This window comes from Notolepis coatsorum (genome assembly GCF_963971535.1).
Source record: "Notolepis coatsorum genome assembly, chromosome: 10".
In the NCBI taxonomy this organism is placed as follows: Eukaryota; Metazoa; Chordata; class Actinopteri; order Aulopiformes; family Paralepididae; genus Notolepis; species Notolepis coatsorum.
The window spans coordinates 9,074,338-9,100,867 of record NC_140174.1 but is presented as its reverse complement, the minus strand read 5'-3'; positions in this window follow the sequence as shown (position 1 = coordinate 9,100,867).

Below are 26,530 nucleotides of genomic sequence, written 5' to 3'. Positions count from 1 at the left end.
ATCTGTCGGTAGAGGGAGGTCAGGCGGAGAAAGAGAGGGTGTTTAGGGAGAAGTTGGATATGGTGGCCTTTGTGGCAGGAGTGGTGAATACAACGGCGACGGTTAGCAGTAGGACAGAGAGGACGAGGTTGATAGTTCTAGCAGCAGTGGGACACTTGGGGATGAAGGGGTTGACGGTGGAGGATGTTATGATGGAGTTAAACAGGGTGGCTGATCAGGTAGCGTTAGAGAAGGGGGGTGTGAGTGAGCGAGTAGGTCAGAGTCAGGCCATGGGGGGCGAAGCATGTATCACAGAGGGGGAATCAGTCAGGAGGAAGCAGTGTTAACTGCACGTCATTGGACAATGTGAGGGAGGAAGGATTCCAGTAGATGGCGGTAGAGTAGAAGGAGAAGAGAACTTGTGAGAAGATAAATCTGTTAGGCAGCAATACGCCGAAAGGTGTCCAGTCTGCCGGAAAGCACACGAAGAAGAAGAAGAAGCTCTTTCTCACAAGTCTTAGAATTTCAAAAAAAGAGAGATTGAGTGACAGTTTAGCAGTATATACGGCAGAACTAGTAGCTATAATGATAGCGTTATCATGGATAGAGGAGAATAGGCCTAAGAGTGAGATTTTAATTGCGTCGGACTCAATGTCTTCATTGATAAGTATACAAGATGTTGTCTCCCAGTCAAGGCTGGACATTGTGCTGGAAATAGTGCAGATGGTAGACAGCCTTCGGCGCTCAGGTATTATGGCTGCCTTTTTGTGGGTGCCGGCCCATATAGGAGTTCGAGGGAATGAGTTGGCGGACAAGTTGGCCAAAAAAGCTTGTGAACTTAATAGAGTTACAATGAATATACAGAGTAGTAAGGCTGAAATTCAAAGTATATAGTCAAACTAAAGGTTAAGGAAAAATGGAAAGTCATGTGGGATAATAAGAGTTTAGGGAGATGGTTTTATGGGGTGCAAAAAAGGGTGGGTTGGAGTAGGGCTACTAGTAGAAACAAGCAATAAGAGGATGTGTTGTTTACAAGAATGAGGTTGGGACATACAGGGTTGAACAGTTAAAAAAGCATATTAATGGACAATGTGAGTGCAGTGTTAGTCAAGAAACGGTAGAACATGTTGTAGAACAGTGTACATTATATCAAAGGCAAAGGAAAGTTCTTATTAGGAATTTGAAGAGGGAAAAGATATCACTTAAAATAGTTGACATATTGCAAAGAAATTCTGGAGAAGTTTGTATGGAGAGTTTATTTTATTTTTTGAGAACAACAGGTTTATTTTATAGGATTTAGAACATCCAGATCCACACTCCTTATCAGTAGATGGCGGTAATGCTCATCGAAAGTGATTGCCAACCGCCAATAAAATAGAAAAGAAGAAGAAGAAGCTCTTTCTCACAGTGTGGTGGCCGGCAGAAGAAGAAGTTCTTTCTCAACCAAATAAACCCAACAAGATTTTATTTAATCATTTAATTTAATTTAAATGATTAGAGAAAAACTGATTGTGAACATATATTCACCCTATGTGTTGAAAAGGTAGTTGGTCATACACACATTTTTGGCAATTTCTTGCTGTTTTTGTCCAGAAATACAGTCAAACTGTTGTCAAATGTCAACAATAACCATCCCATTGAATTCCTAGGATCAAAATTGTGTGGGAAAATGTATACATTTCGCTCTGTAAGTTGTCTACTTCAAAAGTTATGCCTCTTCTACATTCTATTTAAATTTTTCGATTTTTGGGTTAGGTGCTATAAAGGGTTAAAACTAGCCTTTGGGACATTATTTCAGCTTGGTACCCAATATAATCTTAAAATAAACACTTAGAGGATTGAAAAAAAAACTGATTGACAACAAATATTCACTCTATGCGTTTGAAAAATTTAAAAGTAGTTGGTCAGACACACATCCTTTGCATCTTTTTGCTGTTTTTGTCCAGAAATACAGTCAAAATGTTGTCAAATGTCAAAAATAACCATTCCATTGAATTCGTAGGGTCAGAATTGTATGGAAAAATGTATTCATTTGTCTCTGTATGTTGTTTACTTCAAAGGTTATGCCTCTTGCTACATCACATTTTTATGTTTCGGTTTTGGGTTAGGTGCAATAAAGGGTTAAAATGGAGCATTTCGGACATTATTTCAGCTTGGCACCTGGCAGATTCTGAAAGTAGACACTTTAAGGATTAAGAAAAATCAGGTGGCATAAAAAGTTCCGGGGGGTGCGCGTGGACCCCTATTTCCATCTAGACTACTTGCTCAGTGGCTGTCACGATACACTCAGGCGCTCCGTGGAGCAGCAGTGGCTCTGAGCAGCAACCTGTGTCGTATCGCCATCTTGTGTTCAAAAGGTGGAACTTCATACTGTATCCAATAATGGAAATTAATTCAAATAAAATGCTTGTCATTGACTGATTTTGGAAAATATTCTGGAATTCGAGTCCTTGGCCTGCATGGGCGATGTTTCATCCAAATCAGACCAGAACCTTAGAAGTTATGGCTAATGCAAACAGACAGACAGAATGACCACAGGAGTGATTGCCATACCCCCTCCAGGTATCACCGTAATCCAAAACTGCCAAGAAAATGGCTTCAATTATCCTCTTCCAGGTTTTCATCATGTAGCTCTGATTCTGTATAAGAGGCCATTTTTAGCTGCAGTTTATATTCTGTAATGCTCTTGTTATAGAAAATGTCATGTTTCTCTATTTAAATACATAATTATTCTCGGTAAAAGCCTTAACTAGTTCATATAGTTAAACTAGTATATAGACAGGACACTAGGGTGACAGTCTAACACAGTGTTCTGCTTTTTACTGTCGCTCTGTGTTTTTCTGCCTATCGCTACTGTAATGATTTATTATAACCATTTCAACTTTAAATACTCTGTACGTTAACTCCCAGTTTCTATGGTACTTCTCCAGAACTGTGCAAATTTTTTATTTATTCAGATGTATGACCACAGTGCTCTGTTGAAAGGACGAGTAGCAAGCTCTCTCCGTGGGAGGACTAGCGAGATGAAGAAGTCTCCATCTTATCAGCTAAACACAAAGGACTATGTCGGCCACTGAATGCGAGGATATTTATGAAAGACGAGGATATCTCATAAATACCCCGGTTGTGAAGTGACCAGCGAAAGAAAACAAGGCACACCATCACCAGGTACCTAGCTTAGCTTCAGTTTAGCCTAACCTGAAAAGATAGGAAATAAGGGAAGATGCCAGGACTCTGCTCTCCCACAGAATGTACTAGCTGCCTGAAGATGAGTATGATGATCGTAGAGCTGGAAGCTCGGGTTTCTATCCTGCACCAAATCCAACAGGATGAGCGACTCATTGACTCTATTTTTGAAGCTACTACAAATATAGCCAACGATACCATGATTGAGACTTGGCCTAGGCTAGCTACAGGACAGCACCACCCAAAAGACGGTCATTGGCACAACCTAGGAGCTAAACCAAAGCAGTGGACCACCGTCAAGGATAAAAGGAGAAATAAACGAACCAGGAACACGACTATTACCTCACCCCCGGTACCGCCAGGAAATAGTTTCAACCTACTCTCGGAAACACGCATATCAACACCCAAAGCAAAGAGACTTAGAAGCATGGCTAACGATGCTAGCGAAGCAAACAACAAGCGTAACGGAGCTCACGCTAACAACGCTAATATTAGGAATACCGGAGCTCACGCTAACACTAGCGAAGCAAACAGCAGGAATACCGGAGCTCACGCTAATGCTAGCGAAGCTAACAGCCGGCACATCGGAGCACACGCTAACGACGAGACGACGAGGAAAACAGAGCCACGAGTGACGCGGCTAGCAAACACGACCCAGATTGAGCTAACGGCTAACAGCGAAGAGACTACCATGCGCCGAAGAGAACGTCGCGATAGCCGATGCCGAAGGTACGAGACTAGCGTTAACATGACGGCTATTGAGAAAGCTAGTGGTACAGCTAGCGAGGCTTCACCAAGGCCACAGGACTGTGATAAGAACCGGCAGACTAGGCCTAATCCAAAAACAAACGGCCCCAGAACTAAAAATTGTCATTCACTCCGGATCGTTTGACATCCTGCGAAAGAAGACGGGCACAGAGACATTGAAAGAGGATTTCACACGTTTAACACTTTGAATGCCAGCCACGACATAATGTGTTAGCAGCCTGCCCCCTGAATGCCCAGCACGATAATTAGCGTGACATTCTTTTTATTAGCGATCTGAATTAATATAATATTTCATATACGTACACATATACTATCGATAATCTAGCGTTTATTTGAAAACGATTCATAAATAGGCCAAAAACGTTTTTTGTGTATTCTAGAATATTCCGTTTATTATGGAATATTTTTTTCCCCCTTGAAAACGAGGGCTTTTCAAGATGCTATAAAACAGAAATGAACCGATAAAAAGACAGAGTACAGCAACTTGCAATGGGCCTGGTCTACAAGATACACTACACGACCAAGGTACCCATGTACATGTCAAAATACTTCCCAAAGGTCAGTGAATACCACGATCACAACACCAGAGGGAGCTCCACAAATCATGTTAAACCCAGATTCGGCTCAAACAGGGACTAAACACATTTCGCAATTATGCCACATCAATGTGGAACGCCCTACCCAAAGCTGTAAAGGAATGTGAATCACTACCCACTTTCAAAAACACTCTCAAAGAACACCTACGGGAGACTGCAATTCCTGCAATTGCCCCTACAAATGTCCTAACCCAGTTGTACAGTAAAGACCAAGTATGGCTTTGTCAGTATTCCAATGTACAGTGTACAGTGTCGTCGTCGTCCCCTACCCAACCCCCCCCCCCCCCCCCACCTCCAATGTACAGCCCCACCCACCCAACCCCACCCCACCTACCCAACCTCCTCCAATGTACAGTTTCTATGTCAAATGTATATACATTCTTTTTCTGGACACTTTTTGTATCACAAACAGTACTGTATTTGCAAATCTGGTATGTCATAAATGTATAGATGTAGCAGTACTGTCTATCTGTATGTCGTGTGTGTCATATGATTAATTGAAAATGGGGGACCCTGATGTAAACAAGACGAAAGTCTTTCTCTGGTCTGCATCCCCTTAACAATTGTATGTATTGAGCTGTACTGTACTGTACCCATTCTGCAATCTGTTAATAAACTTTTCAATCAATCAATCAATCAATTACCTGGGAACTGCGCACGGGTGCATGAGGCCAGCTGACTGCTGACAGCTGAGCACCATGGGAACAGCTGTATAGCTGTCATAGGGATGTGCAAAACAGTCGACTTACAAAAAAGAACCTGTGTGAGGATTTCAACAAGATAAATGCGACAACAGTGCAAAATATTTCACTATAATGTGGCTCAGCGGAACAACAACACAATCATCAAATTTGCTGACGACACAGTGGGCCTGATCTCTGCAAACGACGAGAGGGCCTACCTGGAAGAGGTCAAGGTCCTGGCGGGATGGTGCCAGGAGAACAGACTCTCCCTGAACGTCAGCAAAACAAAGGAGATGATTGTGGACTTTAGGAGGTCGGGGGTCAGGGACTACAGCCCCCTCAGCATCGACGGGGCACCGGTTGAGAGAGTGAACAGTTTTAAGTACCTCGGAGTCCACATTTCCGAGGACTTGACATGGACCACACACATTGACAGTGTTGTGAAGAAGGCACGACAACGCCTCTACTTCCTCAGGCGCCTAAGGAAGTTCCAAGTCAGTCAGAAGATCCTTAAGAACTTCTACTCATGTACAATAGAGAGCATCCTGACTGGCAATATCACCTCCTGGTTTGGGAATAGCACCGCACAAGACCGTAGCAGACTACAGAGAGTGGCACGTTCAGCCGAACGCACAATAGACCTATCTCAAACCCTGCCCCTTTTCTTGATCCTCCAATCACAACTTTGTTTGTCCGAGGTAAGCGACAGTTGTGATTGGAGGATCAAGAAAAGAGGGCAGGGTTTGAGATAGGTCTATTGGAGGGGGGCTTCCCACCCAAACAACTGCCTCTTTGAACTGCTGCGGTCAGGCAAGCGATACCGGAGTCTCATGGCGAGCACAGAAAGACTCAGAAGAAGCTTCTATCCCCAGGCCATCAGGCTGCTCAACGAACAATAAACACTATGCAACAACCATCAAATGCACACAGCACACACATCCACACGCGCACACTCACTTTAAACAAACAACACACTGCAGCACCCACTCTCCACACTTTAGATCACCTAAACACACTTTATATTTATTGGTAAAGGATTTGCACTACAACTCGTACACCTTACTGTAACTTGTACCTAAATTGTACCTCATCCCATTTCTGCTTTGCACTATATAGTATTGTATATTAGTACATTGCATAGTATATTGTATATTGTATGGTAACTCAGTTACTTCTATTCTGCATCGAACATTGTACATATGTCTATACTGAACACTGTGACTTCTATTTTTACTTCTATTACATGCTATACTATTTTATTTCATACTTATCTTGTCTAGCACAGTCTCTGGAGCGTAACAGTAAGAAGCATTTTGTATAAAAGTATTCTGTACTTCTGTATGACAACTATTAAAGAAACTTGAAACTTGAACTTGGAGGGCACAAGACCGAATAGGATGGAGGAGCTTCGTCGATGGCCTATGTTCCTTTGGGAATTTAAAGGCCTAAGTAAGTAAGCAAGTAAGAACCACACATAGTCCACAGTACACCACACAGGTCTGCATGCATGATGAAGACGCACATATTAAAATACACATGCTCAGATTAACCCCTCTGATCCAACACTAAAATTCACACACAACAGTCCTATTTACACATAAACACACGGATGAACCAATACCGAACAACAAGTCCACGACCAAACACATCGAGTCTAACATTATTATAGTAGGCAAATGCAACATTATCACACCAGTCAGCAGTGGCACCCTGGTCAGTACTCAGAGTGACGCACCCACACACGAGACAAGCGCAGCTGCACATGTAACCAACGCACAACAATCATACCATAGACATTTTATAAATGAGCAATAATGATAATAATACAGTTACTGTAATTAGGAAAAGTAGGTCTTACCTTAACACAGAAGCGACCACAAAGGCCTGGGATCAGCTGCCTGCGAGATACGTCCTCACTTGCTGTTTTAAAGTGGCGCGCTAAAGCAGGGTAGTTATTCCAGACTGCTTTTACAGTATTAAAATTACTCGCCACCCACCTGATGGTGAAGATCTGCCCAATTCTCAAAATCTGCATGTCACAGAAGTAGTCCCCGCAGCAGGCTGCTTCGCCTTCTTTGTAAAACCAAAATTGGTTAGAAGGCTTACTTCTTTGATATTTCGTTTAACTTTCGACATTATCCTGAATACCTGTATTTCTTTTCTTTTAAAACGGCGGGTGAAGTTTGATTTGTGCCTGCAGGCTGCAGTGCCGTAAACGCAAGAATAGCATGCATGTTGCCATCTATTACGAGTAGGGTATATCTGCAGTGCCGCAACCCCATAGATTTATGCTATTGTCTATTACGGTGAATTAGTGCGCAAATCATTAATCATACATCAAAATAGCCAAATTTGATTATTATACACAACGACACAGAAAATTACAAAAAAAATTGAAATGCATGGCAAAAATTGCATTTGTATTTTAGAGACCCCCCAAAAATTCACAAATCATGTTTTCAGGGGAGCCGATATCTCATATAGGGGAGCCATGGCTGCTCCAGCTCCCCCATGGTTTGCACCCTGCATACCGAACCGTTTCACTTCAGTACGGCTGTGTACCGAACGAATACAATGGTACGTTAACCACTAACGAACGCACGTGCAGAAATGTTTTTTACGTGCAGAATTTAATTCAAAACTCCAAGTTCACCCGTTCCCAAAATATAATTTGCGCAAATGGCCGGTTGTTCATTGAAATTAACAAGTCGATTGTTAATTTTAATATAGAATATTCGTTGACAGCCCTACAAGTACAATTAGTTACTGCAGTGCACACTACATCACCCCTGAGTGGAACATGGAAAGGCAAACTTTCCCCCACTGTACCGAAAACCCGTACCGAACCGTGACTTCAAAACCAAGGTACATACCGAACCGTGGTTTTTGAGTACTGTTACACCCCTAGTAAACTGTAAATAATACAACTTTACCATGGACTCCTAAGCCAAGCTAAGCTACTGAAACCGGTCTTATTTGACATGCCCTGGGTGAGAGTCGAACCCAGGGCACCCGCACTGCATCGGCGATCCTAAAGAGACAATGCATGCGTGTGTGTTCCGGTGTGTGTGCTAAACTAACCGCTGTGTGCCACTAAAACATTGAGTGTTGTTGCATGCCGAATAAAGACCTCTGCGACAGGTCCTGCATACATTTTTATTTTTTTAAATACATCGCAGACCACTATACGAAGAGGTGAATTCACTCCTTAGTAATGTGTCTGGATGTCTTTTAAGGGGGAGTGAGTTTACTTGCAGTACCGCTACGTGCCACAGTCACTTCACAACACATGAAGTCCATTGTGACTGTGGATATACTCGCGGTACCTCCGTTACACTCACCCCCCTAAACTCACACCACCCAAGGCATCCGGGTCGCGTGTAGCTGTTTCGCAACAGTAAGTGACTTCCGGGGTAGGCCTGATTGGCCCCGACAGGCACGTGACGCGCAACTTTCTCTGCCGCGCGGCACGCTCCGCGGAGCCCTTACGGAATTACGTAACCGAAATACGCCATGACTCTCATTCGGCGCTATAGCTCACCTCGCAGAGCAGCGGTCCTGCGATCCTGCGGTCCGTTGTTGGTGAGTTCGAATCCCATCAAATCTTTTTTTTTTAACGTGATTTTTTTTTTAACGTGTATTCTTTCGCCGGTTAAGGTTAGGCATGGTTAAGGTTATGGTTAAGGTTAGGCATTGTTTCGGAGTTGGTTAAGGTTAGAACGGTTAAGTTTAGGCGCTGTTAAGGAGCTGGTTAAGGTTAGAGTTTGTGTTAGAGAATGGCAATATTCTTTCTATGGTTAAGGTTAGGCATGGTTAAGGTTAAGGTTAGGCATTGTTTCGGAGTTGGTTAAGGTTAGAACAGTTAAGTTTAGGCGCTGTTAAGGAGCTGGTTAAGGTTAGAGTTTGTGTTAGAGAATGGCAATAGACAGCCTATTTCCGCGCGACAGCTCTCAGCAGCCTCGTTGCGCGTCCTGAGTTTGCCGCGTCACGTGCCTGTCGGGGCCAATCAGGCCTACCCGGAAGTCACTTACTGTTGCGGAACCGGTACACGCATCCGGGTCACGGCACCACTGAAACCGGTCTTATTTGACATGCCCTGGGTGGGAGTCGAACCCGGGGCGACATCGCAGACCACTATACCAAGAGGTGAATTCACTTCTTGGTAATGTGTCTGGATGCCTTTTACGGGGGAGTGAGTTTACACTTGAAGTCCCTTGTGACTGTGGATAGACTGACTCGCAGTACCTCCGTTACACTAGGATAATGTACATCAGATACACAGATGAGAAACACTGCAAAGATAACGTTAGTTCTGGATTTAGCTAATAATAATATAAAATAACAGCTGGATAACAGATTTCTACCACTACTGAACAAGCCCGGATCACTGTCAGATCCTCCTCACCTCCACACCGCTCGGTAAGGACTGGAGCGCTTTCAAAACACCAGGCCACAGCAACAGCAAGCAAGCTGGCACTAACGTTACTAGGTCAACAATGTGTGTGTCTGTGTGCCCGTCTGCCAGTTCTTCATGTCAGTGGCCATCAGGCTCCACAACCGGGGGCACGGACTGCTGCCAGCAGCTGGAGAACTAACGGCTGCAGAACTTGAGAACTATTAGGAATGTCTCGTCTCTTAACCTATAAACCCTGCATGGACTATAACGCATATTATGACCGATAGGTACAGACCATCATATGCACCTTTGTGTATACTGTTTACTATTAGTAATGTTTTATATTGCCTATATTTATTGTAACTTATATGACCAATAGGGTACAGACAATCATCTGCACCTTTGTGTATACTGTAACTGTATACTTTTAGTCATATTTTATATTGCCGGTGTAACAGAGTTAGAAATTATATTTGTTTGCATGTGAATTTTATCTAAATTGAGAAACATCATACCGTATTTGTTTTGGGAGCCACCTGTGACGTGTTGAGGTCATTGTATATCACGCTGCATGTCCCTGTGCGGATACCGTACCTACCCAGCAGTCTTGTATCCGTCTGCTGAGGTAGGTTCCTCTTTGAAGTGTAGCTCCGCTATTTCACTATTTTCTCTGGTTAGAATTTAAAATTTACAAAACATTAAACTGTAATAACATAGTGCATAACACTCACTGTATTACATAATGTAATGATAACTGTGTTGGTTTGACCGCTGGTATTGGTTCTATGTGTGTGTTGCGTTTTGCAAACGTTAGAACTGGGGAAACGTGCTATGGCGCGAAAACTTTCTTTGTTACATTAATCTCGAGAAGGAAGTTTAATGTACCATTTTATGTTGTACATGCAGGTCTACAAGATGTGCAGTGGCCAGGAAAAACACTACAGCTGTTTTATTTCATGTCTTTCATAGGTATGTGGCTCCATACATAGTGCAAACATGTTATTCAACGTTATATTTGTTGTTCACTTAGGGCTGAGGTTACACCTAGGGTGTTTTTCGTTTAGTTTTCAAAATGAGTTTTGCTTTCCCGGTCGCAACGTAGTGGCAGCCGAGTTAGACATTCGTTTTGCAACCTGAGCACTTCGTTTTGCCTCCTGAGCACAGTGATGTAGTACAATGCCAAAGCAGTAGGTGGCAGTAGGTGGCGAACATGAAGGCAATTTTCAACCAATCAGAACTTGAATGTGTCAATACACTTCCTGCAAAAAATATATACAAGCCGCCATCTTTAAATGCCTCCTTGAGCTATTTAGCCACTGTAGCACTTATTTTTCAGCAAAGAACGTGCAATAAACAAAACAGATACATTCACTGTGTGTTCTGCCTCTCATTTGTTGATGAAACAAAACTAACATCAACACAATTGAACACCAAAAGCGGAGTTTAGTCTCATCGGCGCAGATTTTGTTAGCTTACATGCTAACGTGAATGGAATATGCCAGTATAACAGTATAGCATTGTGGCTAGCAGCTAACGTTAGCTCACGTTGATTGAAAAGTTAGTTAGCCAACCAGCACCAAACTGATATCGGGAGCTATCAGTAGCTAGATAACATTAGAGACAACGCCTCATGTATTAAACAAAAGTGAATAGATGACTGGGCCATTTTGTTTAATGCTTGTTATGTTGAAAGAGGGGCTCTGAGCTAACAGGGTCTGGTAGCTAGGTAGCTACGGTAGGTAGCTAACGTTAGCTCACATTAGCCAGCTGCTCATGCAATCGTTAATGCTAGCAGAATGAATGGATGTAAACTTTATTTAACATATTGCAGAATGGGTACAATACAATACGGCTCAATACAAACAATTGTATAAGGGAATGCAGACTGTTGTAGTTTGGACTGGGGTCCTTATAACAATCATTTGACAACACATGGTAGCTGCAGCTATTTGGGACAGCTCTGTTGTCACCGGACGTTGGTGAGGGCACGCAGATGTCGGTATCTACTGCACATGGGCGTTGAGCAACAACGGCTCCGCACAGATTACACGACACGTTGTCGGCGAGTTTTGGCGAGTAAAACACCTTTTCAGCGTTCCCGCTAGGGCAACGCGTTTTCCTGCCAAAACGGCATTTATATTTAACAGGGACAGCAAACGTATTCAAAACAGCAACAAAACGAAAACAAAAACAGTCTGTGTAACCATGGCCTTATACTGTTGAATTTCCTGCTATGTCCAGCAGGTCGTGCAAGTTTACCAATTTGGTTTATATACCTGCAAGAATGCTATGGTACTGTGTCGTGGTATATTGTATTGGAAAGTAGTGGGTTTGTTATTTTAATTGTTATGAGAATGTAAAATACATGTACTTTTATAAATACTGTGTCATTGAGACATTATAAAAAGAGCAGTCTTGTACCCGTCTGCTGAGGTCTACAAGATGTGCAGTGGCCAGGAAAAACACTACAGCTGTTTTATTTCATGTCTTTCATAGGCAATAAACGGTCGAAAGCAGTTCCGTCTCTTCAATCTCTGATCAATTGAGAACCGTTACACCTATATTTATTGTAACTTATATTATGAGTTACCCCCCCCCCCCCCCCCCCCCCCCCCTGCTGCTATGACGACTGAATCTCCCCAAGAGGATCACTAAAGGAATCTCCTGTCCAGTCCAGAGGATAGAATGTTTTCTCCTCTGCGGGGGCGAGACCTGTTTGCTGCCATCTCCTCCATCCCAACCTCGTCCGAGAAACATTAGCATAGCATAGCGTCTCAAGTATAGTCGAAACAGTGGCTGAAACGCTCAACAGTTGAGATGTTCGGTCATTATTAGTAACAAGCTGGATAAACGCACATTTCTCTCTATACATAGAGTCGCACCAGTTTCTGACCTAATGTCACATATTCTCACAAACTCATAACGTGGTAGGAACGTAGCATTAGCATTAGCATTAGCATAGCAGCTTAGCTGTGGTAGCTGGTCCAGCTACCTCTGGTCAAGGCCCGGCCGCGTGTATCCTTTCGGCAACAAACGTTTCCTTCCGCGTTGCTCTGATTGGCCAGCGATCTATGCTCGTTTCGCCCCTACGCCGGTAGCGTGCGCATGCGCATTTTGTTTTTGCCCCCACACGCCCACACACGCAGGTTTTAATAATAATAATAATGCAGGTTTTGCCGCCATGCCGGTAGATAATAATAATAATAATACTTAGAATAATAATACTTAGACAAACGCACGCAATTGGCACAAGTGTAAATTATGCATTCATCACTCAGTTTTAACATCAACACACTTAGCTCAACTTGTTCGCCAGCTTGCTGTGGAGCCTATGGTCACAAGTTCAAATCACTCTTAGTTCAATTTATTTTTTTATTTTTACGTTTAATTAATTGATCATCTCTCTATATTAACGCAACTAGCTATTAGAGCTGCTCTTATTTGTAAATAGAAGAAAAAGGAGTTTTTCATTGTTCAAGAGTGGATATATATGTTGCAGAACATGCCTGTTAATTACCTTTTAAATATCTGTTATGTGGTTAGGGTATGTATGTTTTTTTTAATAAATGCCCAGTCTTGTGCTTTGTCACCACCTGTCAATCTGTTCTGTTATTGGTCCATGATGGCAATAAATTGATGATTTTTACAGCCTAATCTAAAACAGATTTTTTACACATTGGTTCAAACGCGATCACGGAAGGTGACAACCCTAACATGTCATGTTGTGTCACAACAGAATGAGTAGGTGAGTGTTAGGCCTACAGAAAGTGTAATCTATTGATTGACTTGCGTGACCTAGTCAATTCGGTAGAAGAGTCTGGTGGGCGAGATTATGCATGACCAGCCTGTGATCTAAATATTACCTATGTGTTGGAATCACGTTAATATAGAGAGATGAAAACAATACGTTATTTCAATTGATATGAATAGCTAGTTATGTTAATATAGAGAGATGAACATTATTTCGATTGATATGAATAGCTAGTTACATTAATATAGAGAGATGATAAATTAATTAAACGTAAAAAAAAAAGAAAAAAAGAATTGAACTAAGAGTGATTTGAACTTGTGACCATAGGCTCCACAGCAAGCTGGTGAACGAGTTGAGCTAAGTGTGTCAATGTTAAAACTGAGTGACGAATGCATAATTTACACTTGTGCCAATTGCATGCGTTTGTCTAAGTATTATTATTCTAAGTATTATTATTATTATTATCTACCGGCGTGGCGGCAAAACCTGCATTATTATTAAAACCTGCGTGTGGGCGCGTGGGGGCAAAAACAAAATGCGCATGCGCGCGCTACTGGCGTAGGGGCGAAACGAGCGTAGATCGCTGGCCAATCAGAGCAACGCGGAAGGAAACGTTTGTTGCCGAAAGGATACACGCGGCCCTCTTCCTATTATTACCGGCCTCTTTCTATACCCTCTTCCTATATTACTGTATCTGCTGTAGTCGTAGAACTACAGTATATGGATTTACATTTAGTCATTTAGCTGACGCTTTTATCCAAAGTGACGTACAAGTTCTGTATGACAAGTCATCACGAAGGGCACAACTCTATTGATTGATTGATTGAATTGATTGAAAACTTTATTAACAGATTGCAGAATGGGTATAATACAGTACAGCTCAATACACACAATTGTTAAGGGAAATACTTTCATCTTGTTTACATCAGGGTCCCCCATTTTCAATTCATCAGGACACAGTACATTGGAGGAGGTTGGGGGGGGGGGACACTGTACATTGGAATATTGACAAAACCATACTTGGTCATTTACTGTACATTGGAGGGGGTTGGGTTAGGACATTTACAGGGGCCAGTTTAGAATTGCAGTACAGTTTTTACGTCGAATGTATATACTCTCTTTTCTGGACTCTTTTTGTATCACAAACAGTACTGTATTTGCAAATCTGGTATGTCATAAATGTATAGATGTAGCAGTACTGTCTATCTGTATGTCATGTATGTCATATAAGCTCCCTCTGGTGTTGTGATCGTGGTATTCACTGACCTTTGGGAAGTATTTTGCCAGAGTCTTCAGGGTATTCTTGTTTACCAGAGAGGAGATCCGGTACAAGAATCAAGTTCGTTGGTTGACTTTTTTTATCAGCTGAGTAGGCCCCGATAGCAGCTAACCCTTTATTTCACCCCTCACTGATGGATGGAGCATTCACCTTATGGGCCTCACTCGGGGTTAACACACTAGGTGACCTGTATATAGATAATGTTTTTGCCTCTTTTCAGCAATTATCAGAGAAATATTCAATCCATAGCTGACATTTCTTTCGGTATCTACAGATTCGTAGCTATGTTTGTAGCATTAACCCTATATTTCCTAACAACTCCTTTTTAACCCTGATGTCTTCCACCAAGGGCATGATATCGACTATGTATAATCTCATTCTCTCCTTGCGTCCCACCAAAATACACAATATTAAAAGTAAATGGGAGGAGGACTTGGAGGAGATCTCGGATGAGATTTGGGATAACATTCTGCGTCTTGTTCATTCTTCTATTTGTGCAAGACACGGGCTGATACAATGCAAAATTGTTCATCGAGTACACCTGACGAAAGTCAGATTAGCCAAAATATGAGGATATCGATCCTATATGCAATAGATGTCATTCGGCTCCAGCCACATATATTCACATCTTTTGGTCATGGCCCTCCTTGCACAGGTATTGGACAGATATTTTTTAGACCATCTCGGGGAGTATTGAGACACATTTTGAACCAACTGTATTGACAGCTCTTTTTGGATATTCTCCTACCTATCAAAGCTCAAAGCACACTTTGTGGCACTTACCTCTACTGGCCAGGTCTGGTTCTGTTGAAGTGGAGGTTCTCTGCTCCACTCTCTACTGGCCAGGTCTGGTTCTGTTGAAGTGGAGGTCCTCTGCTCCACTCTCTACTGGCCAGGTCTGGTTCTGTTGAAGTGGAGGTCCTCTGCTCCACTCTCTACTGGCCAGGTCTGGTTCTGTTGAAGTGGAGGTTCTCTGCTCCACTCTCTACTGGCCAGGTCTGGTTCTGTTGAAGTGGAGGTCCTCTGCTCCACTCTCTACTGGCCAGGTCTGGTTCTGTTGAAGTGGAGGTTCTCTGCTCCTCTCTCTACTGGCCAGGTCTGGTTCTGTTGAAGTGGAGGTCCTCTGCTTCACTCTCTACTGGCCAGGTCTGGTTCTGTTGAAGTGGAGGTCCTCTGCTCCACTCTCTACTGGCCAGGTCTGGTTCTGTTGAAGTGGAGGTCCTCTGCTCCTCTCTCTACTGGCCAGGTCTGGTTCTGTTGAAGTGGAGGTCCTCTACTCCCCCCTCTCACCTTCACTGGATTAGAGATGTACTCTACTTGATCAAATTAGAAAAGATGAGATGTACTCTGAAAGGTTCTTCATCCAGGTTCAAGACGTGGGGTTCCTTCCTTGTGGAGGGTTAGGGTTCTGGTGCGGCTTCCTTGCATTCATCTGTGTGTACTATAATACAGCGTGATCTATTTGAGATATATAGGGGTGAACGGGGATAGTTGTCACACTTTTTACTCTAGTGTGAATTGCTCATCATCAAAACATCTTTCAATAGTCATTCCTACATTAAATTGAAGCTTAAGATGTTGGCTTGAAATGTGTATCCCTCTCATTTTCCAATGTATTGTAACAAAGAGTTAATCACCTATCAAAGACACTCTGACACATTGTGACAACCAACCCCATCATGGGGATGGACTTGTCACACACTATGGGGTTGGTTGTCACCATGTGTTTTAATGGGAAAAATCTTAAAAAGAAGACAAGAAGGCAGAACTAAATTTGAACGTTTAATTGCATTGACAAGTTGACAAATACATAACTTAATGCATCTTAACATGAACATAAACAGGAAACACATCTTTAGGCCATCCTATATAACAAAATAAGAACACAATAAATCGGCCTAAGAATAATAGCCTACACAACATGTGACAACTAACCCCAAATAAAATGTGACGACCAACCCCAACTGGAATGTCTTGATAGCATCAAGGCTAACAGCCATCTAACAACTAGTTAGCTAGCTAACAACAATCTAAACTATAGCTATCCCTGCACACTTTTTAAGGGTAATAATTGTTTCATTATAAACCAATTGTGTAAAAGCCTAGAAGAAAAATACTGAGGAGTGGAATATTTACAAATGGACATGAAAAACACAAAAAGTCCTCTCACCTCAAATTCAGCTGTTTCACTCCAAAGATGACAATGTAGGTGAACTCTGACCCCAATTCTGGACATTTAAATACCAAAGTATGGGGGACAGGACCCTCTGGTGGTGAAATATAATGAATGTGACAACCTACCCATGTGACAACATCCCCCGTTCTCCCCTACATTGGGGAAGTGTGTTTGGGTACTTTGACATGTACTATATGTATATGTATGCTATACTATATGTATATATATTATATATAGTATATATATATATAGTATATATATATACTATTAACACTTTCAGCGCCAGAGGGCGCTGTTTACTGTTGAAAGGCTCCGCTTTAAAGTATGGGGATACATGGCGGTGTTTGCAGGGCTCAAACTATATTATATATCATAGCTATGGATATAATACTATTGCCCATTTGACATCGAGTATCTATCGATCAATTTGTGAAAAAAAAAAAAAATGTCATCCATACATTCCCGTTTTATACCGTGGTGAATATGAGTATAGTTTTAGAGTAATCCTGTCTAATCCCAGAAAACGATGCTATGCAGCGTTTAGTGCATTTCACTAAAAACCGTGGCGTTTCTCGCCTGTATCAACAATCAATCTGAAATCAACGCTATATTATCGGTATTATGTTTCATCATGAATGCATGAAAGGGTGGGGGGGGGGGGGGGGGGGGGGGGTCGTTTTTCTATGCTTTGATCGTCACCAACGGAATACGTTACACACACACATTATACACATACGGTTGGATCGCAGTGAATGGATTCTTGGATCAATGCAAGATTGATACCAAATAGCCCTTACCCCGACTAGGATGTACTTCAAAAAGAATATTCCAATTATCTGATCGCCATTCCAAGTATTGATGTCGATCGTGTTGCCAACATAATCCACCAAAGAACATGAACCGGGAGTGCTTGATTCTCCTCAATCCATGCGTTATAAACGCTTGTGCTGCCCGACAAGGAAAACCCAGCCTGGACTTTTTAGATCGACGCACAGCCTAAGCCAGAGAGTTTCAAAGGATGTGCAATACCGGCCGCAAGGCGGCAGGCAGCAGTTTTGGACGTTTGCGATCTCAGACCCATTCCCAATGATAACATCAGGCTCCCTGGATGGATAATCAATGGAAATAGCGAATAAAAGAAATAACGACCAAAACCCGACTATACTCAGGTCTGGAGCCGAACGTTCGGCGAGTTAACCCGACTATACTCGGGTCCGGCGCGGAATGAGTTAATGTAACTTTGTTGTGTGACCAGGGGCGGATTTAGGATTGTAGGAGATCCGGGGTTTAGCCCAGATACTGTAGGTACACAGATTTTTTTTACTTCGACACCACAACCTTTAACTTATACCACCACCTTAAAGCGGACAAAAGGCACTAGAGAACACTTAAATTCACACCCTTTAATTAATGAAGCAAACTATAATAATTTATTATAATAATAATAATAATAATAATAATAATAATAATAATAATAATAATAATAATAATAATAATAATAATAATAATAATAATAATAATAATAATAATAATAATAATAATACACTGTTTGTATAGCACCTTTCATACAAGAATTGCAGCTCAAAGTGCTTCACAGCAGTACAAAAATACAGGCATAAAATGAGCCCTTACATTGGCAGATCAAGAGTAATGCATAAAGTGCAGACATAAAGCATAAAATAGATAGCAGTAAAATAGACAAAGTCAAGGTAAGACATAGAACATTAAATCACATAGTTTTTCATATTAGGATCTAAGATCTAGGGTTAACTAGGCTGAACGTTGAGCGCCAGGACCCCCGAAAACCAGAGTATAGTCGGGTTTTCATCGTTGTTTCTTTTATTCGATATTTCCATTCATAAAGACATGCCGGCAGTCTGTGTTATCACTGGGGATGGGTCTGAGATCTCAAAAGTCCAATACCGCCACCTAAAACCTTGCGGCCGCTATTGCACTCCATTTGAAACGATGTGGCTTGGTGTCTGTCATTTTGGAAATGACACCAGACCACCCTGAAATTCATATTCACGACGGTATAAAACGGAAATGTATGGATGGAAAAATGCTCTGTTTTTTGCATCTTGACCGGAAGAAACTCAATGACAATCGACTATATTATTAGATCCATAGCTATAATATATAATATAGCTTTAGGCCTGCAAACACAGCCACGTATCCCCATGTTAAAAGGCGCTGGCCTTTCAACAGTAACAGTAAACAGAGCCATCTGGCGCTGAAAGTGTTAATATGCGTCTTTGTTTACGGTTTCATTATCACTGATACAAAGTAAAATAGTGCAGTGCAATAAAATAGTTAGTAAAATAGAATAAAATAATTAGGGATGCTCGATATTGGCTTTTTTACCGATACCGATATACCGATATTGTCCAACTCTTAATTTCCGATACCGATATCAACCGATACCGATATATGCAGGGTTCCCCCCCCCCCCAAAAAACGGAATAATTTCAGGTAATTAACATTACATATCTCTTGTTGTAGAATTAACACAACATTATGCATACTTTTGACAATAAATAAAATCAGAATTTGTTCTTACTTGCTTGCCTGGGTAAATAAAAACAGATACCGATATTTTCCGATATCACATTTTAATGCCAATATCGGTAGGCCGATAATATCGGTAGGCCGATAATATCAGACTTCCCTAAAAATAATGCAATAGTGCATTGCAATAAAATAGTTATCATCGTATTTCTTCTGGAGGCCGGTATGGAGTGCATTACAGTAGTCGAGTCGGCTTGAGATAAAGGCATGGATCTGCTTTTCAGCGTCCTTTTGATTTATAAATGGCCATACTTTAGCTATGTTTCTAAGGTGGAAGAATTATGTTTTTGTCAACTTGTTGATTGTGATTTAAAGCTTAGGTCTGAGTCTACCATAACACCAAGACTTAACTCACTCAAATACAGTTAGCAGCTGGATAGACTACAGATGGAAATTTGCTTCTGCTAAATTTGGTGCAAACATATTTTCATGTAACAATGATTAATTGTCAAAAAAAATATAGATTCGGGGCTTTTCAGAAAACATTCAGGGCTTGAGCCCAAGTAGCCACCCCCTAGCCCCGCGCCTGTGTGTGACCAAATCATAGTGTTTGTTTGTTTTTCTGGTTAATGTTGTTGTTATACCAGGGTTTTATAAGTCTGCATTGCCCCCTAGGGGTAAGAATATATTACTTATCCATTCTGCTCATGTTTCATGCTTAACGTTAGGTTATGACTATAACCAAGTTCTGTTAATTAGGGGTGACGCTCGGCATAACTCATGCACTCCCTCGCGTACGTGCACGCGCACTGAATAAATTCCACAAATGTACCTTTAATACCAGTATTCGTCTGACCACACCCCTCGTTAGCTTACCTTCATAAGCAGGTGTGTGGTCACCTGCTCTCCTCCTTCCCAAGCATTCACCACAAGGCGAGGTCAAGGGCTGCAGCGGCGTCGGATGCCGAGCGTCACCCCTAATTAACAGAACTTGGTTATAGTCATAACCTAACGTTCTGTATCATTAGGGGATCCGCTCGGCATCACTCATGCACATAGGGAGGCCGAGCGGAGCCACCGGCCGACAAATACACCCCGCTGAAAGCCCCCCACAACCATCAGAACAGGGAGGGCCGAGCCCCCCCGACCCCCCCTAATGGAGGGCACCCCCCCTATTAGAGGTTTCCCGGGAGGGCGACGGACCCGACCGTGTGAAGAGGCACTCAAGCAACTCAACGCACAGGGTGAGCAGACCGTGGCTTGACCCCACGACTACACACACGCACAACCCGCAAGCCACCCGGGAACGAACGGAGGGAACAACCTCGTTACTGCCCCCAGAATCACGGGGTCAAGGGTAAACCCAACCCTGTGGCAAGGCCGTAGCAGCGGAGCGCGAAGGAAGACCCAGACCCACCAAAGGGACTGGACCCCCTGGAACGGGGGCCCGGAGAAGTCCATGATGCCAGCATCAAGACCCCACCAGGTGGGCACTTAGTGACCCCGCCCCCCACATCGCCAGCGTATTCGGACAAAGGCCCCTCAGCCGAGCGGGCCCTGTCCCCCCAATAGTACACCGCCTGGCACACTGACCCTGCAGAACAGGCAGTCAGCATGGCCGTAAGCACACAAAAAAGGATAACCAACGGAAGCAGCAGCGCACCGGGGAAAAGACCAGGCAACAGGCTGTTAACCCGAGCCTGGAGACTGCGGACGAGACAGGCGCCAGAGGGGACAGCTGAACACAGCCGCCCCGGCGGAAGGGGCGCATGCTGACGTTGTTGCATGACCAAGCCTCCATTTAAAAAACCCCACCCAGAGGGGTGGAGGCAGAGAAGGCTGACATGATTGGCAGACGTCATGAACGTGCAGGGCCACCCTCAACCGGTTAACCCGGGAGTTGACACTGCCCCAACACACCAGAGAACCAACCACCCAGTCGTTACCCTATGCGGTGGTTGGTCCCATAACCCCCCAGGAAAAAACTCCAAAACACACCTGCGGCACTGCCGCAGTAACCGTGTTCCAGTTTCCAACAGGGTTATCCCGGGCCTACGGGTCAACGAAAACATTACTTCGGACCGGGCCCGGTGATACGGGGAGCACAGGGTCCCCCAAGGAGGTCAAAGACCACCCCAACAGGCCCCTCTTCGCCACGCGTAAGAGAAGAGCGCAAGAATGGAAAACCAGCCCCAACACCCCGTACTTGGTATTCCCAGGAGGTCACCCAACCAAGTACTAACCAAGACCAACCTGCGTGGCGGCCGAGATCCGACGAGATCGGGCGTGTACAGGTTGGCACGGCCGTAAGCCATTAGCCATGTAGAATACAATGTACCCAACAAGGGTTCCATAGCGCTTAACCCTGCGACACCCGGACCGACCTAGCATTTTTCCCCCTGAAAAAAGCCCAAGTCCCTCAGGGTACCAGAACAGCAGATCTGCATCCCCGGCGGACAACGGGTTTAACTGATCTGGACCAGCGTGACCAGAACCAGTCCCGTGCCCTAACCACGCCGACATGCCAACTCCAGGAGAAGGGGCAGATATGCGTGTTGATCTTAAACATAAAAAGAAGGCGCCACTCAGACGTTCGGTGCGAACCGTGCCCGGCGGCCCACCCCCAGGGCGTGAGACCCTTCTACATATGTTCAGATCCATTCCGTTATCATCCCCTGATATGAACGAGAACTCGTCGACAACCACACAGGTCGTCGGAAGAGGAAAACCCCCATCCCAATTGCTTTATAAAAACGCTGTTTTAACCCCAAGCAACCAAGGCGCGCCAGTCAGTTACCTAATGTCCAACAGAACATCCTGAGCTAGCACTATGTGTGCGTTGGGCATATCCACATCAATAATAGGCTATTTAGACTGTGAGGTTTTTGTCCGTTGCTCACCTACTCGCTCTGTTCCTTTAAGCCTACTCGCTCTGTTCCTTTAGGTTTCTGTTTATCAATTGCATTCTCCTCACCTCACTAGCCCCCACCCTCGCGTTCGTTACTCTCGTTTGCTCTTCAGCAGCCACACCCTTGGACTACCTGTCATTATGTGTTTGATTGGTCTGGTGCCGAACACACACTTCTAGTTCGATTATCAATTACCTCCCGCACCTGATGTGTATTCTAATTAGCACCCATGTGGGCTTTAAGTACCTCGCTCTCCCCTCAGTTCCGGTCGGGTCGTCCCGTTTCATTCCGTATCATATCTCTATCACCAAGACTCCTTCGGGAGGTTCTCTGTCTGTTATGCTGTTTTCATCTCCGGCGTGAGATGCGCTCTAGCCTTCGCCTCCTGTCGCCGTTTGCCTGGAAGGAGACACTGGACTGCGCTCTCTAAACTTCCACGGGAGGTATTCCAGTGTTCCACTTCAGACCTCCGCGCAGCAGACGCGCTCTTCACTCCAGACGCGCATCCAGACGCGCATCGCTTCCTAATACTCTACGGGAGGATGCGTCTCTCCGAGCCGGCGCGCTCTTCCGCGCAGACGCGCTCTTCACTCCAGACGCGCATTCAGACGCACTCCAGATGCGTCCTCCGTACCGGCGCGTACTCCAAGCAGACGCGCACCACTCAGACCTCCGCGCCAGATGCGCCCTCCGTACCGGCGCGTACTCCAAGCAGTCGCGCACCACTCAGACCTCCGCGCCAGATGCGCCCTCCGTACCGGCGCGTACTCCAAGCAGTCGCGCACCACTCAGACCTCCGCTTGGACAACCCGTTCCCCGTGGCGACGCGCTCGCCCTGTTTTGATCCCGCTCTCTTTACGCACAGCGCCTGGGTGAGTTTTGCAAAACAGTTTTTGACCCTATTCGTTTTTCGTGTGTTTAATACACTGAAGAGATCCTGCTTTTTGTCTGACTGTCACTCACCCAGTGCCTGCCTTTTGGATAGTTCATTTGGGATAATATTTGCTTGAACATCGCTCACTGTGTGTATTCACACCGAAGATATTATCACCTTGTATTATTATTGGAACATCGCTCACTGTGTGTATTTGCACCGAAGATATTATCACCTTGGATTATTTATTGGAACTTCGCTCACTGTGTCTATTTGCACCGAAGATTCTATCACGTGGATTGTTGTTGGACTTTACTCGCAGTGTGTATTACACCGAAGATTCAGTCACTGGAGTATCTGTTTTGGGACAAGTCACTTCTCCTGTCACCTGCTCTGTTCCCAACTGTACTCTGAGCTAACCCGCTCCCTCTCTCCCTCTCGGTCCCGTTTACCACCTCGGAGAGCTGCCGAGAGGAATCTGCAGAGCGGCTCTGACGTCACCGTCTGCTTCCCCAGACGAACCATCCCGGGAGAAGCTGCAGAGCAGCAACATTCATCTATGCTAGTATGTCAGTCTTTGTCTGTTTTTCCCCTCTCTAGTCCTCCTAGTCCTCCCTGTCCCCAGCCCGCCTCCGCGGGCCTCTGTCCCTGTTTCCCCACCCTAGTCATCCTAGTCCTCCCTCTCTAGTCCTCCTAGTCCTCCCTGTCCCCAGCCCGCCTCCGCGGGTCTCTGTCCCTGTTTCCCCTCTCTAGTCCTCCTAGTCCTCCCTGTCCAGTCCTCCTATTCCTCCCTGTTCCTGCCTTGTCCCTTGCCCCGGCCCTGTTTCCGTTAGCCTTCCCTTAGCCTTCCCCTTAGCCAGCTCGCCTCTTAAAGGCACTGGGCCTTTTCCCTTTTCTTGTTATCCAGTATTTGTGTTCTCCCTTAAAGGGACAGTGCCGTTTTCTGTGTGTTTCAATAAATGCCCAGTTCTTGGCTTACTCTCATACCTGTCTTGTGTTGTGCGATTGGGGTCGGTTACAAACCATAACATAGACCATCTTATTGAATCCCCAAGGGGAACGCCCAGGGGAACGACAAGAGGGGCGGGATGCAACCAACTCCATGAATGAATGAATGAATGAAAACTTTATCCAACAGATTGCAGAAAGGGTACAACACAGTACGGCTCAATACACACAATTGTTAAGGGGAGGCAGACCTGAGAAAGACGTTAGTCTTGTTTCCATCAGGGACCCCCATTTCCAATTCATATAGACACATCCAACTCTTTATAATAATAAAGAAGAAGCATCACCCGTATGAACCCAACTGCACAGCTGGGAGTAAAAAACCCGTTTGCACATGTTTTTACATCCAGTCACTCCTTTTAGTCAGAGTAAAGACCGGACCCTCCCAGAAACCTTCCCACATGAGTCGTAGTCATGAAAAAGACATGTCAACTGTGAGTCACGTGACCAACTGACTCAAGTTTACACATAAATCGAGCGTAGCAGACCCGTAAGCCCTACGCTCTAACTCGACACCTTAACACTCTTTAACTCACGGATAGCAACATCGCTATGACGGGTGAAACCCTGCACACGGCTCCTGTTTGTAATAGGAGTCGGCAGGACAACCCTTCCCCCCCCCCCCCCCCTCCCTACCAAGACGTTCTAACGGCTCGGCCCTGACTGGCACAGCAGAATGAGATAAAAACTCCTAAACCAACCAAGTGGGAAGGAGGGGTTTATTCGACACCCCCTCACAAAAAACCCTTCTTTCCTATACACACAAAAACAACTGTAGCATTTTGAAAACCTCCGGTAGAATGCTAATGTATAGCGTAACTTGCAGGGCCGCCTGGGAGAAATGCGAGGCCATGTGCAAGATTTAAACGCGAGCCCCCCCCCCCCCCCCCCCCCCAAAAGGTTAAAAAAAAATATATATATATATAATCTTTTTTTTTTTTTTTTTTTTTTCATACAGTCAACATATTCTTAAATAATAGCGCTGCCCGAGGCTGGGCATGATACAGTCAACATATAGCAAGAGAGAGAGCGAGAGAGAGCTCTCGTTCTACAGTCAATATACAGTGTACAGAGAGAGAGAGAGAGAGAGAGAGAGAGAGAGAGAGGGAGAGAGAGACACACATTGGAAAGAAATTGAAATGCTATTTGGCCCTAAGCAGAGAGTACACAGTGGCAGAATACCTGAGCACTGTGACTGAATATCCTTGACTAGGTACAGACTCAGCGAGCACAGCCTAGCCATCGAGAAAGGCCGCCATAGGCAGACTGTGTGTGTTAGAAAGAGAGAGAGAGAGAGAGAGAGAGAGAGAGAGAGAGAGAGCATGTGTGTTTGTCGTGTGTGTGTGTGTTAGAGAGAGAGCATGTATGAGAGAGATAAGCAAAGATGAGCCATGAGGATATTCAACTTTTAATGGAAGAACAAAACAGAAGGAAAAGATAACTTCACAAAGGCAACATGAATATACATAGATCCAAAAGGACAAAGATCAACACTTAAATCCAAAGAGAAGAGGGTCTATACCAGAGAAAACAAAGCAGCAAGGAGCCAATGGCCGACATCAGCTAAATAGGCTAGCCAGGTACTGACACCAGGCCACACACAGCTTTGGCCAACAGCCCAACGCTACCTAAGCTACACAAACGACCAAGACAATTCACACACAGCACATGTCGTATCTCCAAATGTTGTGAAGTAACCAGGGGAGGAAATTAGGCCACTTTACCCGCCAAATGCGGATATTTTTTACGTTTGGCTGGTAAAAAAAAATCAGATACTCGCCAGTTGGCTGGTAAGCCAAAAAGTTAGTTTCCTCCCCTGCTGGCGAGTATACAAAAAAATAAAACATTCTGCAATCACTGCACTGGCAAACGGTGCGCGTCTTCTGAGTGTTCGCTTTAGTTGACAGTGCCACGAGAGCACTGCACAAGACCACCCGCGGACATATAATGTTTAATAAACGTGTGCGCAGTACTGGCCAACCCGCGGACATATAATAATAAATATCCCGCGGTACTAGGCTAGCCATCAGGAGCACTCGCAAACAGATAACGTTAAACACAGCAGAAGATGGAAAACAGACAGACTGACCAACGGGGAACTGCATCCAACTCTAGTACAACCCTCGAGTATAAGTTACTAAGGACACATTTAAATCACAGAGGTGTAATGTTAGTCTACTGGAACTGTATACAGTGGTTAGCTTCTAGTTAGCGTTTTAGCTATAGCTGCTTGCTAGCTAACGTTAGCCCCGTGTGCTCAAAGCAGCCAGCTAGGTGTATCTGTTATGACTATAATGTTTCCAAAAAAGCACTGGACTACGACGTAAGGTTAGACATTTTATTTCATGCTCAAAAGCCCCTGGCTTGCACATCGCAGTCACGAAAGGGGCTAGCTCAACCAGTGCACTGTGCACAAC